General features: G+C 43.3%; 1 protein-coding gene across 3 annotated transcripts in view; it reads left to right on the top strand.

Annotated features, from left to right (window-relative positions):
* Positions 1-19,656, top strand: part of ARHGAP10 (Rho GTPase activating protein 10) — a 323,575-nt gene that overhangs the window by 382 nt on the left and 303,537 nt on the right. The window lies entirely within an intron of this gene.

Here is a 19,656-nt window from a genome sequence, read left to right as displayed (position 1 = left end):
GCGCGGCCGGCAGGAGCCTCTGCGGGAGCGCGAAGGGCAGTCGCGCGCCCCAGCTCAGCCGCCGGTGGAGCCGGGAGGCCCCGGGCTCCCTCCTGCCCGGCTCCGCAGGCAGCCGGCGGCGAGTCCCCTTTCCCGCCCCTCGCCCTCGGCAGCGGCCAGAGCCGGGAGCCGTGCGTGGGAGCGCGCCGCCGGCAGCCCGGCACCCCTTAGTGCCTGCGTTCCCTGCCCGGCCCTCCCGAGGTCAGGTTGGATTGCACCCTAAAAGCTGCCCGGTCTTTCCTGAAACAGAAACATCAGTTTCACTCGCCTTGTCTCGTGACCTCTCCAGAGGACTTTCTGGGGATTCTTTGAAAACCTGCTGGGCGTTGAATTTTTCAAAAGTCCCTGAAACGACACTCTTACCGTGGTATTTTCTGATCGTTTCGGACCGTCTCGTCCCGAGTCCTTCCCTGTGCCAAACCAGAAAGTCCACCTGGCCTTGTGCTGCTTTCCGCACATTCTTGACCTCCTGCGCCGGCGAGGGTTCAAAGATTGCGGCTTGTAAGGGGGAGCAGACAGCCTACCCTTTGGCTGGAACCAGCAGTGCCTGCAAATAGGGAATTTCACCCTGGTCAGGCTTCATGCCAACCTCCCTGGTTCTTCTCTGTTTTTTTTTTTTTTTTTTTCTAAACTACGAAATGGCCACTGGAGAAATAGATCTCTGTAGGTATATCTATTATCTGAGGAGATTCTTTCTAGGAGGGAGAAAGGCTAAAATTCATGCTGAAACACCGAGTTGGTGATGCTGTTGGATATGGGGCGGCATTAGCTCCAGTGAGGAGCTGGGTGGCCTGACCACACCTGTAGCCCATAGCCCTTCTGAGGATGCTGCTGAGTGCCCTCTTAAGATAGGGGACAGGGCAGTATCCAGCTTCCACAAGTCTGTGTTGCTGGGGTCTTTATCTTTTCTCTAGTTTTTCAATTCGGTAATTCCCAGTTTTGGGAATTAGTCACTTGTACACTTGTTTGTAGATATCAACTCTGGGGAAAGATACCCTATATCACCCTCTTCCCTATTTTGCATTAAGAAGGATTAAAACCTACTGAACAAACTGTCTCAAGAACCCAGCACAGTGCCTGGAACAGTGAATATTCATTTAACGAATGAGTTGAACTAAGTTTTAATAGGAAGAATTTAGTGAGCCACCCCTGTAATTTTGGGAGCAGGTCAGTCAACTTCTCTGGATGATGTCCAGGGTTCCATTTGGTTCTCTGACCTTGTTCGTGTTGCAAAATGAGGCTTGGGCATCACTTTGGGATATGTGGGCTTATTTGGATGATTTTTGTCCAGTGCCTTGGATTAGGTATGTGTGTTGGGTGGGAAGTAGGGAGAGTCTGTAAGTATGTAGGAAGGAGGGAGGAGAGGGCAGGGTGTACATGTATGTGTGAATGAACATGAGGGAGAGGACTCCTTTCTGTGGCTTGGGTCAGTGGCCAGGGGAGTGTACGTTCTTCTCTCTTACTGGCCTTAGCAGCTCCCTCTGGAGCTAGGAAGATGAGGGGGGAGGCTTTGGTATGGGGAGAGGCAGATGGCAAAGCCAGTTTGGCCACTGGTAGAAAGCTATTTATGTGACTGCATGTTCCCTCTTCTGCCAACAGGACACATGCCTGGTGTCCCAGCAGCAGCTGGTACATCTGGGGGGCCAGCTGTCAGCCTTCCTCCCCAGAATGTAGACTTTCTGTGAACTGGTGTCTTACTCCTTTTGATTCTTGTACTTTACCATAAGAAACATAATTTATAATCGTGATTAAGAGCCCCCAGAAAGTATATTTTTTTCCTCATTGTGTTTGATTAACTTAAATTCTTTTTTTTTTTTTTAAATGTTTGTTTACTTTTGGAAGAGAGAGACACACACAGGGTAGGTAGGAGCAGGGGAGGGTCAGAGAGAGGGAGACACAGAATCCGATGAAGCAGGCTCCAGTCTCCAGGCTCTGACCTGTCAGCACAGAGCCCCATGTGGGGCTTGAAATCACGTACCACTAGATCATGACCTGAGCTGAAGTTGGCCACTTAACCAACTGAGCCACCCAGGTGCCCCTGATTAACTTAAATTCTTTCCCAGAAGACAGCAAAAAACCACAGCTTTAGCTCACTTGCTTTAGGCAAGTTAGGAAGACCCTGTGTTTGCCCAGCCCACTCCTTAAATTTTAATTCTAGTTCCTGTCAAAGACTACAAGCACCAATAGGACTTAAGTCAGGGCACCTGATTTTAATTCACCTTTACTGTGAGGGCCTGGCTACATGACAGCCGCTCAGGTCACTTAATTCTTTTGTGTTCAGTTTCTTTTGTCCTACTTCTTAGAGGCATTGGTAAGGTCCTGCAGTGTTTGGAAATTGCAGTGTAGGTCAGCTGTTTGCCTAACCAGTTGAGCCTTTCTGTATAACATCTGAGAGCCAAGAAATGAAGGGAGGACATGAGGTGGAGGGAGTTGCTGCAGAAAGAATAACAATCAACTAGGTCAGACTGATTAAATTTTCGGATGTTTTACACTTTGTTGTGCAAAAATAGCATTTGGTGCGTTTTCAGAATTGTGAGTTTAAGTGATTTCTGTTTTTAATTGCCCTGTAAGATGTCTCCTGCGCGCACTAGATACTTGTTGGATTTATGTAGTTCTGATGTCTTGATGTTTGAATATTCCATAAATATTTAAAGAAGTTGGAGGTGGCTCTGTGGGACTTGAAGGCTTACTGCTGGGTTCAGTGATGGCGGCAATCAGCAAATATTTAACATCTCTGATTCATTAAATATTGGGATTGAGATTCAAAGAGGTAATAAGCCCAAGGCCCTTGTCCTTGAGTTTATCATCCTGTAGTTGAATTCAGTTCAATCTAGGGAATATGTTTGAACACCTGTAGTATTGTGCTAAATTCCATTTTGTTTAAGTTTGTTTTGAGTGAGAGAGGGTGCTCGTGTGTGAGTGGGGGGAGGGGAGTGGCAGGGAGAGGGAACAGAGAGAATCCCAAGTAGGCTCTGTGCTGTCAGTGACTCAGGGCTGGAGCTCACAAACTAAACCTGGAGATCATGACCTGAACCGAGATCAAGAGTCAGACGCTTAACTGACTGAGCCACCCAGGTGCCCCCACATTGTGCTAAATTCTTGAAGAAACAAAGGATACATAGACACACATATTAAAAGTTTAAAAATTCAGTGACAAGCAAGTATTCTAACTTTGCCAGAAACAAGAGTTTGTTGTAGGTCAGAATGAAGACATGTGACTTGGGAGTTTGGGAACTCATTGTTTTAAGTAAGGAATAAAACCTTGTAGAACTTGGTCAGATTGAAAACAGCTGAAAAGAAAGTAGACCGCCACAGTGTTTGAGGGCCATGAGGAGACCAGCCTGGAATGGGATAAAGGGAGAGGTCAGTTTCAGATTATGGAGGGTCGTAAAAGTGAGGTCAGGAATGTGGACTTTATCCTGTGGAGAATCACTGAAGGGTGTTCAGCAAAAGGCTGACATAATGGGAAAGAGATGGTTTCGAGACAGAATTTGACATCTGTGTGCAGGGCGGATTTGGACACAGCAGTGGGGGTAGGCAGGAGCTCCAGAGAGAAGTCTGGGATCATTGACTTCTGTGGTACATTTGGAGATCATTCACCCAATTCAATGGAGTCTTTGTTTAAATGGATTTTTTAGTCCTTTTTCTTTTTCACGCCTCTCCTAGAATAACCAGTGTCCTCTCTTAATACAGTCTTTTCTCTTGTAAGCCTTTCACGTGATATCTGTATAGTTTAAGATGCTTATGATTCATACAAATGTATAGCATATTTGCCAGAAATAGAAATGAGCTATATATGCTTTTCTCACAAAGTTTACATTAGACAGTGTTGGGCGAACTTGTTCTGTTTTGGAGGAAAAATATGTATTTTTTAAACAAATAGTCCTTACAGTTATTAAGCACTTACATAGTTACATAAAATGCTGTTTAGTAAGGTTAGATTGTCTAGCTTTCTTGGTGTGTGTTAGTTAAGCTGTAGGGCCCCTCTGAGTGAACCTGCTCTTATCACAGACCTGGAGAAGGGTGCTGATGGCAGCCAGGACTAGAATTTCAGTCTTCCAAGTCTTGGTTTTAGTACTTTTTTTAGGCCTTGATATTTTATTTTTTTATTTTTATTAAAAAAAATTTTTTTTTAACCTTTATTTATTTTTGAGACAGAGACAGAGACAGAGCATGAATGGGGGAGGGGCAGAGAGAGAGGGAGACACAGAATCGGAAGCAGGCTCCAGGCTCCGAGCCATCAGCCCAGAGCCCGACACGGGGCTGAAACTCATGGACCGCGAGACCGTGACCTGAGCTGAAGTCGGGCCCTTAACCGACTGAGCCACCCAGGCGCCCTAGGCCTTGATATTTTAATATTTGCTTTAATATTTACTTGATTTTTTGTTTTGTTTACTTCAGGACATCAGAGTTTTCTTTCTTGACATTCATTTTGGAAAGAGCGTACGTGTGTGGGCGCCCCTGTGAGTGGGGGAGGGGCAGAGAGTGGGAGACACAGAATCTGCTGAGTTGTCAGCACAGAGCCCTACGTGGGGCTTGAACTCACAGACTGTGAGATCGTGACCAGAGCTGAAGTCGGATGCTTAACCAACTGAACCACCCAGGAGCCCCTTTTTTTTTACTTTCTTTACATTAATGTTTCAGACAGATAGTTCATGCCATAATTCCTTTCGGGGGAAATTTCCCAAGTTGCTATTGCATTGAAACATATAGAAATTTGGAAGACTTAAAAGAATTTCACATCGTAATCCTGAGCCTCAGTTTCCTTATTTGTAAAACGGGACTGTTGCAGAAAGCCCAGCCTGAGGATTGAGTAAAATGGTGTGAAAGTGTTTTGCAAACGTGCATTTAAGTGTTGGGCAGACTATTGTTTGCCCAGCCAACATTACTTTTCTCTCTTTGGCTTGAATTTTGTTCAGGTGTCTCTACCTTTTCCCAGGTGACTCAGGGAAGGATGATTAAGGGCAACGCGGATTAGTCTAACTCAGTGTTTTTCAATCCTAGCTGACCTTTAGAATCACCTGGGCAGTGATAAAAACATGCATTCAGGGTTAAGGGTCCCAGAACTCTTAACTCCGTTATGGTGAACCTATTTTCTGTGCTTGTAACCTGGTTTCAGAATGAGGATGTTTCTCAGTTCTGGTCATGGAGACGTGATAGGAAGTCTGCTTGAGACTGGGAAAAAGATTTCCTTTTGTGTGAGGAGACTCACCAAAAGGGTTCTTTACTCTTCTGTGGTATCTGGTTGTGTGGCCTGGAGCTGCTACCATCTTGGGAGGACTGAGTGGAGCCAAGGTAAAGAGTGTGGAGCAGACAGCTTACTGCATCTGGGTTTTTGATGTCACTGTGGGAGCCACAGACTATTCTATGCCTAAAGCCCAGGTCTGGATATATTGTTAAATGACCTAAGCCAGTTTGAATTGTGTTTTCTGTCACTTCACGTCCCAATATTGATGGAGAAATGTGATTCTAAATATCATGCTGATCCTGGAATTGAGTGGAATTTAGAGAAGTATAGAAATAAAATGTTATTGAAAACGTTGATAAGTTACAAATATTATTTTTCCCTGAATGTAAAAGAAGATTCAGGTATTTTTTGCCTCAAAGAAATCACCACGGACCCCCGACAAATCAGGGCATCACCTGGGGTAAGTCTTAAACTCTCTCTTGGGGTTTTACTACAGTGGGCTGGTCTCCAGTATGCATGTAGACTTTCTATAAAAATACTGTCCGACTGGAGCTAGGACATGGACCTAGACAGCCTTTAAAAGCTTCAAATACCTTATTTGCTGCAGGTGGTCCTTGACTCCATTTAGAATAGTCTCTGTTTAGAGCTCTCCACTAGCCATTTGTGTTCATTTAGAATGTTTTATGGGTCAGTCATCTGGTGTGCTCAGTATCTTACTGACACGTTGTGTTTTCCCTGTCCTCCTATTTATCTGTTGGGGTTCCTTTGACCACATTTTTTTTTTTTTGCTTATTTTTTTGGAGGGGACCAGGGAGCATTGTTGACTTTTGGAAGAGGAGAAAACAGGCATTTTGTGTTTTAATTTTTAAAATAGCCGATGACACAGTGTAGCACAGAAGATTAAGAGTGCAAGTTGAGGGTACTGGTCTGTCTGGGTCCATATCCTACCTCAACCACTCACTGATGGTGGAACCTAGTCAAGTTGTTTGGCTTATTTATTTTTTGAGAGCGCATGTGAGCTGGGGAGAGGGAGATGGAGAGAATCTTAAGTAGGCTCCACACCCAGTATGGAACCTGATGTAGGGCTCAATCCTACAACCATGGGATCATGACCTGATCCAAAACCAAGAGTCAGATGAGCTCAACTGACAGAGCCACCCAGGTGCCCCTAGCTTTTCTCTATCTGTGTTGTCACCCATAAAATGTAGATTATAATGCTATCCCCCGTATAGGCATGCTAGTTGGATTAAATAAGTTAATACATGTAAAGCATTAAGAATAAGCATTCAGATGTGAAATGTTAACACGTATGATGTCATTCTTTAAATTGTAGGCACATGTTTTAATATTCGGGCCTTTTCTTGCCTGAGAAACCTCTGTTCTGGCCCAGTGACTACTGTGTAACCTTTCAGTGCTTATTACCCCTAAGAGTATATTCATTCATGTCCTCATTACCAGTGACCAAGAAGATAGACAAATTTGACAAACTCTGGGAAGGCTTCTAAAGTTTGAATGTAGTTCAGGATATTGAAGTCTTGCAAGTAAGTTGATGAATCGAAGCTAAATGGTATCTTGGGAAAACATTCTCCAGAATTTATTTCCAGTTCACAAACATTTGAAGGTGAAGTAGGTGTCAGTAAGGCTGCAGTAAATCTAGCAAGCCACCTGCAGCTGGGACTCCAGCAGTCAGCAGGAGGCCTCTGTCCAGAGGACTGATGGGGGGGGGTTGGGGGTTGAAGGTGACAGAAAGAGTTGTGTTCCAGGTACTGAGATGATAACATCTCACGGAGCCTTCAGATACTTAAAAATTACAGTGATATTTTTAAAGGACATTAATGTTAGTGTTTAACCTGAAGGAAACCTTGACAACTAATGGACAGTGCTTGTAATTGCTAAGGGAAATTCACAATGAGAAATTCCAGATGAGAAAAGGCAGCCAGAGACATCTCTAAGAGGGATGTACTTAAGAGTACATCCTGTCATCTATGAAAGAATCCTCAAATCCCCAAAGAAGCTGTTTTGAGTCTGTGACTCTAATAGCTCTTGACTACCTTACGGTTTTGTTTGTTTTTTGGGTCATAAGAGAGGCAAGAATTATGAAGGATATAAAAATGGTGGGTAGTCTGCAAAGTTACCATAAATCGTACTCTAAGTGATTGCTGACTGTATGTCGCAGTGAATAGGAAGAGTGTGAAAGCTTGTTCAAATCACATAATTTGTCAGTGGAGGAGCTGGAATGTGAACCCACTTTTGTCTGACTCTAAAACCCTTAACCACAATCATTAGCTGTCTCCATAATGGGGTGTAACTGCGGTCTTGTGTTAGGGGAAGTGATTATGATAAATCTTGGTTATCTGGAATGTGTGTAAACTTCATGATCTAGTTGGGAGACAGTTCTTATTAGCTCAGTACAAGGACCACTACTGAAAGAAAATTTAAGGCCCTGTAGGATGATTATTGTAAATAAAACTGGTTGCTTGTTTGTATAGGAAGTATAGACATTCAGAGATTTGTTGATTTAGGATCAGTTAGGTTCAGATCTCTACTTAAAAGAGTATCATTTCCTTCCCCTCAGTCTCTGTCTCTTAATCTCTACTGTGCTCCCCCCCCCCCCCCCCCCGCCAAGTTCCTTCTTCCTTTGTGTCCCATTCCTTCCTTCCACCCTTTGGTAGAGTACATTTTCATTTTGTTCTCATATTTTGGCATTAGTATTTTTTGCTTTGCCAAAATTATGAAATAATTTAGAAATATAAAAAGATACAGAGAATCTCATAATAACTACAAGTGTGATATTGCATTTTTCCACTACTTGTTTCATTAAGATGCAAGTTTTTGTAAATGTATATGCAGAAGCATATAGGAATAGCTGTGTCCTTAACTCATTGAAAGCACACTGTATAAATCGTCTTTCAAGTAACATGTTCTCTCATTAAGATATAAATGGTTGTAAATGTTAGTGGAGAAGCATATGGGAATAGCTCTGTTCTTAGCTCATTAAAGCTATATACCATAGAGGGGCACCTGGGTGGCACAGTGGGTTAAGCGTCCTTTGATTTTGGCTCAGGTCATGATCTTATGGTTTGTGAGTTCGAGCCCCACGTTGGTCTCTGTTTTGACTGTGTGGAGCCTGTTTAGGATTCTCTCTTTCCCTCTCTCCCCCCCTCCCCTGCTTGTGTTCTTGAGTTCTCTGTCTCTCTCTCTCTCTGGCACCCTCAAAATAAATAAATGTAAACTATGCTACACACATATATGTTTATATATATTTACATAAAAGTATATGAATAATGTATATGTAAAGAGCATATATATGTGTGTGTACATATATACGTATATATATATAAAATCTCATAATAAACATTTCTGTATTAGTAGCCTCGCAGGTTGGGAAAAAATTGTTCTTGTCTGCCTCTCCCCAGTAGCAACCTATCCCTTCTCCCCAAGAGGTAGCAACTGTCTCAAACCAGCATTTATTATTCCCAGACACTTTAATATATCTGTACAAATTCCTAAATAATAGCATGTTTTTAGACTTTATATAAGGGTTTTCAAACTATATGTGCAGCTCCCCCTCCCCTATCATATTAGTGAGATTTATCCATGTGGATACATGTAGTAGCTCTATTTCATTTAGTTCAACCTCTTTTTCCTACAAGTGGCATTTAAAAAGACTTTGTTAATTGATGTTTTATACATATTCTATAAAAACATAAGATGTTCTGTGATGTATCATATATTCATCATTTTTTGATTGCTACACAACTTATTAGTGAATTTATGTAGTATGAAATGATAAAGTATTGTAATTAATTTTAAAAACTTTAAACCAGTAGCTTTGACAACAATCTGTAAATAATGTTCCCATGAGAAGCACCTGGGTGGCTCAGTTAGTTAAACATCTGACTCTTGATTTCGGCTCAGATCATGATCTCACAGTTCATGAGTTCAAGCCCCACGTCAGGCTCTGCACTGTCAGTAAAGAGCCTTGTTTGGGATTCTCTCCCTGTCTCCCCTCTTCCCACTTGCATACATATGCTCTCTCTCTCAAAATAAATAAATAAAAATTAAAGTAACGTACCCATGAATTTTGCAGTCCCTTAGTGAAAATTTTTTTGATAAATTATCAGCTTAGTGTGGATGATCACAGCAAACCAGTTTAAGTGTCACTTGCTGGTCTGAATCAAGAACAAACAAAAATTAAAGTCTTTTCATTAAGTTAGACTTCTTGTATTAGTATCAGAAGAAAAAAATGATGTTAATATTCATAAACACAATGTGCATTAAGAAATCTGGTACCTTTCAGTCTAGTTAGGTCAGATGAACATGATTTTTAGGCAGGGATTGGTTGGTATTTTGTGACAGGACACAAAGCAAGCAGCAACCACAGCCTGCTGTATTTGATTATCCTCATATAGGAACGTGATTTGTAGACTTGCCAAGGGGATGCTTTTGTAATGAGGAAGGCTTGACATCCTTCTCTTTTGCGCACACACACACACACACACACACACACACACAGAAAAATCTCTGACGCTTTACATGTAGGTCTCAAGCTTCACGGGTATCACACCCGTGTTGTTGCCCTGGAAGCCTGCCTCCCTGGTTGAACTAGAATTTCCTCCTTGTGTTTCCTGAGGAAGATGTTAATCCTGTGCTACTTAATATTTCAACGGTGAGTGTGATTTCTCCTTCCTTGTTGACGTGTTCACCCATGGGCACTGTCTGCCCTTGGGTGTCAAGGTATGCATTCCATCATCATCTGGTAGCGAGTCATGGTGAGGTGTGTGGCTGGAGGAAACCAATTTGGCCAGAGTAATGTCACTTCAGGTCTGAACACAGGATGTTTAGTACTCTTTAAGAAGGTGAGTGTTTTTATCTCTGACTATAAAGTTGGCTCCACCACTTATCAGCAGTGTAGACTGCTAGACTTTGGGCAAATCACTTAGACCCTCAGTGCCTGACTTTCTGTTTCATTGTTAGTAAAATGGAGATCCTAAGAACTCTGCCTACTGGGTGGTATGATTTAATCCTAATGTTACATTTTAAAGGATCTCAGAACTGTGCCTGGCCTATGGTAGGTGCTATTATCATCCCCATCATCAAAAGAGCGCCATTCTGACTTCCTTTGGTTGAACTTGGACACAGTTGTGGCTTACCCAGTACAAATAGTAGAAATGGTCTGTGAACGTGTGTTTTTTCCTCTGTCAGGTTAACAATATTTTGAAGTATAGTGCTGAATATAGGCCTCTCATTTATTAAAGAGAAGAAACCATCTGTAATAATGTGTTGAAATCCAGCATATTACTGAAGCTCTTTGCTTGAAAGTGTTGGGGACAAAGCCAAAGAAGTACAAGGGAGTGGAGTGTCATTGACCTGTCATTACTTTTATTTCAGAATCTGGCAGATGGTACTTCTGTCACTGTGACAGATAGTTTTGTTTTTCTTTGTGAAGTGCAGGTCAAAGGAAGCATAGCAAAAATATTGAAGAGCATGGTCTTTGGTGTCAGATTTACTGTGTAACCTTGGGCAATTTGTTTAACTCCTCTGTGCCTTGATTTCCTCTTGTGTAAAATGTGGATAGTGGTTTTTCTCCCTAAATGTGTCTAGAAGTAGTTAATTATTTCTAAAGTACTTTGAAAACTGATTCATAGTGACCCCTGTATGTGTTTGCTAAGCATAGGAAAAAAAATTAAAAATCTTTTCACAGTTATCACTATAATAACTTCATTCATGACAGCAGGGACAAAGTTATCACTATAATAACTTCATTCATGACAGCGGGCCAAAGTGTCATCCCAAGTCGTTAAACTCCACCTATTGTGGGCAAGTTGCTAGAGGCTTAACAGTGAACAGAGATCTTGTGTATCCACGCAGAAGTCAGAGTTCCGTTGGGGCAGATGGAGGATTAATTAAGCATTGTCATTCATATTGTTGAGTAAGATTGGGATGCTATGGCCATAGTTAAGAGGACTATCTAGGGAGTCAAAGGCTTCAAGAAAGTAGTAACTTCTAAGCTGAGGCCACAAGGAAAGCTAGGAGCTTTCCATGCTGAGGGTGGGGAAGAAGGATTCTCCAAGCACAGTTAAATGCATGCCAGAGGCCTGGAGGCTGGAGAGATCTTGTGCTATAGGACTGGAGGGACAGCTTTGGTAGCCAGGGAGAGAGGCCACAGCTCCTGCCCAGTGAGAGCAATGGGGCTGCAGAGCCAACAGGGGCAGGAGTGAGAATGGCCAGGTGAAGGAGGGTAAGGACTTCAGGCTTCATTTGTAACACAGTAGGGAGTGATGGAAACGTTTTGAGCAGAGGACTTTGGCATCATAGGAATTGCATTTTAGAACAGTTTCTCAGAGGTTTTGAGAATGCCTTTGAGGAGAGGGAAACTGGAGGTTGGGAGGTCACTCACCTAGGCCAGAGACTCTGGTAGCAGATGAGGCTGATTCTTTAGGAGGGGTCAGGATACAGAGGCTGCAAGTTTTGGTGGGTGATTGGATGTGGGGGTTGAGGAAGGAGGCACCCAGGAGGATTCCTCAGTTCCTGCCCTGGGCAGTTGAGTGCTATTCACTGAGGTAGTCCAGCTAGAGGAACAGGTTTTATGGAGAGAGGATACATTTTTTGGATTGGATATGTTGAAGCTGAGGTGCTTCTCAGCTATCCAGTGGACACATTCAGTACTTTGCTTCCTTTTTTGAGTATGTATTTCAAGAACAAGGAATAAAGCTAGAGGTAAAGATTCTGGAGACACAGCATATAGGTAGGAAATGACACCATGCAACTGGATAGCAAACCTGCTGGGAGAGAGATGTAGACGCAGAAGGCAGCGCGGCTGGGCAAATCCTGGGGAACACAACTGTTAAAGGGTGGGGAGAAGAGCTTGAGGGGGAGATTTGAGAGCAGTAACGATTGTGGGGGGAAGAAGTGGAGAAGGTGGAAAATTTGGCTAGGGTCGCACAAGTCACAGACAAAGTAGGAGAGAGGAGACAAGGTCGCCTTACAAAGAGGACCAGTTCTAGCAATACAGGTGACGTTGCATTAAGCCAGTTCATTGGTCAAACAAAACAAGAGACTCTCAACTATAGAGAACTAACTGATAGTTACCAGAGAGGAGGTGAGTGTGTGTGTGTGTGTGGGGGGAGGGGGGCTGGGTGGGTCGGGGGGGGTGAAGCAGGTGAAGGGGATTAAGAGTACACTTGTCTTGGAGCGCCTGGGTGGCTCAGTTGGTTGTTTCTGACTTGATCTCTTGGTTGGTGACATTGATCCCTGCATCGGGCTCTGTGCTGGCAGCATGGACTCTCTCTCTCCCTCTCCCCTGTGCGTGGACGCTCGCTCTCTTTTCTCTCTCTCTCTCTCTCTCTCTCAAAATAAGAGCATTAAAAAAAAAGTACATTTGTACTAAAGAGCACTGAGTAATCTGTAGAAGTGTTGAATCACTATGTTGTACACCTGAAGCTAATATAACACTACATGTTAGTTTTACTGGGGAAAAAAAAAAGGACGGTGACATTGATAATAACTGGGAGATTAGCTTATGGCACAGCAGGAATGGGAGCCTGACTGCAGAGGGTATGAGGAAAATGAAGGAGCCTCCCAAAGTATTGGTTAATGAGTGAGATTTGGACATTGCTAATGAAGGTATCCAATGGAGAGGAGGGGATTGAATATTCTGGGAATATTTCAGAGTACCAAGTATTTCTGAATGTAGAAGATGGAATTCTGATTCCAGGTGAAGGGGGGACACGCCCTTCATCTACTTCACTCCTAGAATGGGTGGAGAAGATGGGTGCACATTCAGGCACATTTGGAGATTTGTGTCAGGACATTGAGGATGTTATTACCAGTAGATTTATTTTCTCTGTGAGGTGGATGGCAAGATAGTTTTCCATAGTTAATTGTGTTTTAATTTCTTCCCCACCACATTCTTTGGTTAATAAATAATACATGACTTGTAAGACTTTTGTTTCACAGTCTGTTTGAAATGGGGGGAGTGGATGGAATCTGGATGTTAAACTGAGAATAGGTAATTGGAGGTGGGGAGAAAAGGTGGGAATAAGATGTCTGGACAAACAATCACTAGGACATTAAGAAAGTGCCTGTATTCCAGACTTTATTGTGTTGGCACTTAAAGTCGAATACTTTATTCAAACAGTCTTCAATCTTTTTTTTTTTTTTTTAAGAAGTAAATGAAAACACTTTTTTTTCTTTTTTTTTAAGAAGTAAATGAAAACACTGCTGATTTTTCTGTTTTTATCTCCATGGAATCATGATGGTTCCCTTTGGATGTTTACAGAGAAGAAAATGCCTCTGGCAACATCTGAGAAGGGACTTTAGGCCTTTAGATTTCTACCCTTTTGTCCAAGAGAGGAGGAGGAAAAGAGCCTGTGAGAATTTAGAATGTATTAAACTATCAGCGAGCTCAAAAGATCTCTCCTTCCTCTTTCCTGGCTAACTACTGAGGTTCTAACAAGTTTAAGAAACGATCTCCGGAAGAAAGAAATGCTTACGATGACTGTAATTCTTCAGATGCAGGGGTGTGCAGATGGCACCCCTCTTCCCTTTAGCCCTGGCTGCACTGGCTGGAAACCACCCCCTGCCCCCCGTACCTGCCTGGAGATGAAGGGCAGAGGCTTTCAGGCTCTTCAAAGGGAGAGACTAGGAGTTCAGTGGAGAAGTTCCCCACTTGTATCCCTAGAGCTAGAGTTGGTGTCCTCTTTTTGTGGAAAGCACAAGATAGGGTTCAGAATTAATCTGCGCCCTTTTCCTTTCTTGACAGCTCGAATTTTTGACCTAAAACATCCGTTACATCCTCATTCACTTCCTTCAGTTGCAAGTGAGAGAAACCCGATTAAAATTAGTTGAAGCAAAAGGATTTCTTGGCTCCTATGAGCGAAGTCTGAGGAGGGGGGCTTGCTTAGGTACATCTGAATCCGGGGGTTCCCACAGTGACATGTCTGTCTTTGCATCTCTAGCATTTCCTTCAGTTGGCTCCACCCTGAGATTGGCACTCTTGCACGGTGATGAGAGCTTAAGGCTTGCGTCTTTTTTTTTTTAATTAAAAAAAATTTTTTTAAATATTTATTTCTGAGAGAGCACAGGCGGAGGAGGGGCAGAGAGAGAGAGAGAGACAGAGAATCCAAAGCTTGCTGTCAGCACAGAGCCTGACCCAGGGCTCGAGATCCTGGACCGCGAGATCATGACCTGAGCTGAAGTCAGACGCTTAACCGACTGAGCCACCCAGGCGCCCCGAGTCTTGCATCTTTCTTATTGCCTGGTAATTGCAGAGAACAGTGACTCCTTTTCCTGAGAGGAGTTGTTCTCAAAGGGATAAATCTACCCCCTTGGAGATATTTTTGGTTGTCATAACTGGGAAGTGCTACCGGCATCTAGTGAGGAGAGGGCAGTGATGCCTTGCTGCTTTACGTCCTGCAAGCACAGGACAGCCTGCTACAACAAGAAATGATCCAGCTTAAAGTTACTTGTGCTGAGGCTGAGAAACCCTGCCTTAGAGGTAGAGAGACCATATAGTCCCTCTCAAGATCCTTTTAAGAGTAGGGGACGCCTGGGTGGCTCAGTCAGTTGAGCGTCTGAATTTGGCTCAGATATTGATCTCAGGGTTCATGGGTTCGAGCCCCGCATTGGGCTCTGTGCTGACAGCTCAGAGCCTGGGGCTTGCTTCTGTGTCTCCCTCTTTCTCTGCCCCTCCCCCACTCATGCTCTGTCTCTCAAAAATAAATGTAAAAAAAATTTAAAGATGCTTTTAAGAGTGAAATTATGCCGGACAATAGAGATAAACTGGGATTGTCCCGGGTAAACCAGGACATGTGGTTGTCCACCTTAAAGGCCCTGTCAGTCCTGGCCCAGTCTCTGAGCATGGCAGATGGTATACTTTGGCCAACTGAATGATGTGCCTGCCACCAGGTTGAAGAAGCAGGCATCCAGTGATTATCTTCGTGACCAGGATGCTAAGACTCACAGCAAAGGGATATGTAGAACATAGGAAGAAAAGCAGATATCTAATAAGTAAGAGAACTCACATATTTGAAAGTGACTTTTAGACCTGTTTTGATCTGGACCTAGAGGCTTTATGTGACAAATGAGGACAGTATGACTTACTAGTCAGGTAAGTTTGCCGTGTCTTTTTTCCCATTGCTTGGTTGATTCCTTTTTTTTTTTTTAAGTTTATTTTTGATTTAGAGCACAAGTTGGGGAGGGGCAGAGAGAGGGAGGGAGGGAGACAGGGAGAGAGAGAATCCTAAGTAGGCTCCACACTGTCAGAGCCTGATGTAGGGCTCGAACTCATAAATGGGGACATCATCACCTGGGGAGATCATCACCTGAGCAAAGTTGGACGCTTAGCTGACTGAGACACCCAGGTGCCCCTTGGTTAATTCCCTTTAACAAAAATAGAGAAGATTAGGAGAGATGAGAGGGTGGAAATGAAGGCTGGGGTCTGTGTGACTTGCCTGGGTACAAGGTTAAGGTTGTTGATACAATGTAGTAGTTGGGGTCTGTGCCTTCCAGCGTTTAACGTCAAAGTATGGAGCGACTGACACTTTTTTTTGGTCACTGTGGAGAAAGCATAGATCAGCATAGCTAATAATATTTATAATATTTTAATTTGTGATCATCCAAGAAAATATTTAAAAAATTAAATAGTGATTTGGTGGCTTAAATTTCTGACACCGATACAGTGCTTCTCTTTAGTTTTGGAGAAATAAAGTATTGCTAAGGAAAACTGATGTTTGTGAGTGTAATTCATCTTGCACTGTGGCTTGAGCAATTTTACATTCTTTTTTTCCTTTTAAAGGAAGAAGGAAATAGAAGGGGGGGCACCTGAGTAGCTCAGTTGGTTAAGCATCCAACTCTTGATTTCAGCTCAGGTCATTAGCTCAGAGTTCATGCAGTCGAGCTCTGCATCAGGCTCAGCACTGACAGCAAGGAGCTTGCTTGGGATTCTCCCTTTCCCTGCCTCTCCCTCTCCCTCTCCCTCTCCCTCTCCCTCTCCCTCTCCCTCTCCCTCTCCCTCTCCCTCTCCCTCTCCCTCTCCCTCTCCCTCTCCCTCTCCCTCTCCCTCTCCCTCTCCCTCTCCCTCTCCCTCTCCCTCTCCCTCTCCCTCTCCCTCCCCCTCCCCCTCCCCCTCCCCCTCCCCCTCCCCCTCCCCCTCCCCCTCCCCCTCCCCCTCCCCCTCCCCCTCCCCCTCCCCTCCCCTCCCCTCCCCTCCCCTCCCCCTCCCCTCCCCTCCCCTCCCCTCCCCTCCCCCTCCCCCTCCCCCTCTCTGTGTCTCCCTCTCCCTCTCCCCCTCCCCTCCCCTCCCCCTCCCCCTCCCCCTCCCCCTCTCTGTGTCTCCCTCTCCCTCTCCCTCTCCCCCTCCCCTCCCCCTCCCCCTCCCTCTCCCCCTCCCCTCCCTCTCCCCCTCCCCTCCCCCTCCCCCCTCCCCCACTCATACTCTGTGTCTCTCAAAAATAAATAAATAAACTTAAGAAACTTTTTTTGAACAGAAATCAGCAGATTTTTTTCCTTTCCATTCATGTATATTCCCTCAATTTTAAGGTTGAGATAATCCTGTAAGCATGTAGAAAAGTTGTGTACATAAGTTCATTTTCTTCTGAATTGCATGATGGTTTCTGGAAATGGAAACATTTTCCCTGTGTCCATTTTATTGTGAATGCTGGATAGTATCTAGAGCAGAGATGTGAAAGGAGGTAAATGACCTACTTGGACTATTTTCGTTGCCAGTCTAGGAGAATTGTGGCGGTTAAATTAAATATTTATGTTGTGAACTCTGAAATCTTTGACAGTTGACTGCTTGTCTTAATTGACATCATCTAACAGGCTCGTATGTCTATGCAAAACTATTGGTGAGCGTCCGACATCCAGAAACCGGATGTATCACTTAACCACAGTTAACAGGTTTTTGTTTGCTGTAAGATGGTTTGGTGCCTGTTGGCAGCATCTGCCAGAGCGTCTGCAGTACTGATTTACCTTGACAATCATGGAACAAAAGGTTTTAAAAAGTGCTGCTTTGTCCAGAGAACAGAGAGGCAGCTTTGTAAAGACCTTCACATTTTGTGACTTTGAAGTTTTCATTCCACAAGCTTTAAAGCTGAACGTGGGGTTGTGAGTAAATGTACTCCCTCAGTTTCACGTATGCAGTGAGAACAAAACAGAAAGGAACGGAGCGGGAGTGGGTTCCATGGTGGAAGCTAGTGGCATCGGTGAGCATTTGTTTGACCTTTGGAAGGTGCTGGAGGGCACCTTTTTGAATGACATGTGTACCAAAACTGAGAATTTATATTAGGAAGAAAAGTTGGAATGGAATCGATATGTATTCAGCTCTGTGGGCTTCTACTGTGTGTGTGTGTGTGTGTGTGTGTGTGTGTAATCTAATCATATTTTACATGTGACTAAACTATGCTTATTATTTAAGAGGGATCAGTGATGATTCCTTTAAAATGAATAGTCATCTCCCAACCTATTTTTGGCATGTGTATGTGAATATCCATTTTTAGCTGTTGGATTTGTTTAAATGAAGGTGCATATAAAATATCTTCAATTTAAAATAGCAGTGAGTAGATTACTATTGTTTTAAGTTGGAGATAATAGATTTTGTTTTAATTTGCCTCATAATCTACTTATCAGTTGAGCTTTTCGAAAACATTATCTGAGATGTACTAAAACATATTTATAAGTTTCTAAGAATAATAATTGTGGTTGTGGTAGCGGATAATAGGTTTTTATTTAATTTTTTAGCACTTACTGAATAACTATATAAGCTTTTCACATGGGTTAACATTTACTTGTCACAGTCTTATTTGGTGCTCGTTCTTTAACAAAAAATTTGTTTAATGTTTATTTTGGGGGGGAGGGAGGAAGGGGGAGGGACAGAGGGAGAGAGAGGGAGACACGGACTCTGAAGCAGGCTCCAGGCTCTGAGCTGTCAGCACAGAGCCCAACACAGGACTTGAACTCACAAGCCGAGCCGTGAGATCATGACCCAAGCGGAAGTTGAAGTCAGAGGCTCAACTGACTGAGCCCCCCAGGTGCCCTGGTGCTCATTCTTATAGTAAATACCATTTGCAACTGAAGAAGCTGGGTTTACATAGGTTGAGTTCCTTGCCCAAGGGCACTTACCCAGAAAGGTATGTGCCCCCTGCCAGTTGCACACGGACTGTGAAGCCTTTAGTTTCTAGAAGAGCATACATTATTGCCATTGATAACAGAATTTCACAAGCCTTATTTACAGTATTATCTTGTGTAAAGACATGGGGTGGGGGAGCAGTTACGTTTGCAAAGTGCACTTAGGAAATTAAAAAGTTTTCTATGAAGGTGATAGAACTTCCTTTAAGCTATTAAAAGTCGCAGGAAAGGAAGTCATTTTTAGATGATCTGGAATAGTGGCTACACTATTCTATTTGTTTTACAACAAATGAAAAAGCTTGTGGTCATTTGCTCTTTAACCAAAGCAGAATTTGAAAAGTAATGTTATGGTTAGTGATCCAAAGGGTGTGTGGGTTTGTTGTGTCCTGACAGCTTGCTAGGGTTGCCATTTTCAGCTTCTCTGTCTTACCATGATAAGCAGAGACCTGCGAGACCTCCAAAGATCTGGAGGATTTATTCCCTTAAAGGGAAAGACATGTTTTGTGAAATGGATGCTTTACTGTTTATGCCAGTAATGCCTCCTTGCTTAAACTTGTTGCTTATTTCATGCCCCAAATTGTCTTGCTCTCTTATTTTCTTCACAAGTAATGACCATTTCTTGTCTTTCTGGATGTATTTTCATCCTTTTTGGTGATGGTATTCTGAATGTATTTACCCTGAAATAGATTTTTTCCTGGTTCATCTATGAGGAACTTGCTCTCCAGAAGTTTAAGAATTTTGTCCAGGGGTGCCTGGGTGGCTCAGTTGGTTAAGCATACAGCTTTGGTTCAAATCATGATCTCACAGTTCATGGCTTCTAGCCCCGTGTCAGGCTCTGTGCTGACAGCTCAGAGCCTGGAGCCTGCCTCGGATTCTGTCTCCCTCTCTTTCTGTCCCTCCTCTGCTTGCACTCTGTTTCTCTGTCTCTGTCTCTCTCAAAAATAAATAAACATTAGAAAAAAAATTAAAAAGAATTTTGTCCAGAGCCATAGACAAAGACATTGTAGTTAATTTAAAAAATACTTTGGGGCTTTTTAATCTTTAATCTAGTGAATTTCAGTTAAAGTCCTGGTCTCCTAACTCTTGCCATGGAGCTGGAAGGAATGCCTGACCACTGTATTCTAAAAATGAGGAAACACATCCCAAGTGGCCTCTAAGATATCTGCTTTGTCCTGTCTGTTGGTTTCTTGACGTTCACTTACAGTGTTGAGTTTACACTGAAGTCATTTTTTTTAACTTTTTTTTTTTTTTTTTTGAGACAGAGAGAGACAGGGTATGAATGGGGGAGAGTCAGAGAGAGA

Source organism: Felis catus, chromosome B1, assembly GCF_018350175.1.
Source record: "Felis catus isolate Fca126 chromosome B1, F.catus_Fca126_mat1.0, whole genome shotgun sequence".
NCBI lineage: Eukaryota > Metazoa > Chordata > Mammalia > Carnivora > Felidae > Felis > Felis catus.
Note: the sequence above shows the minus strand (reverse complement) of the source record. Positions and strands in the feature narration are given on the sequence as shown.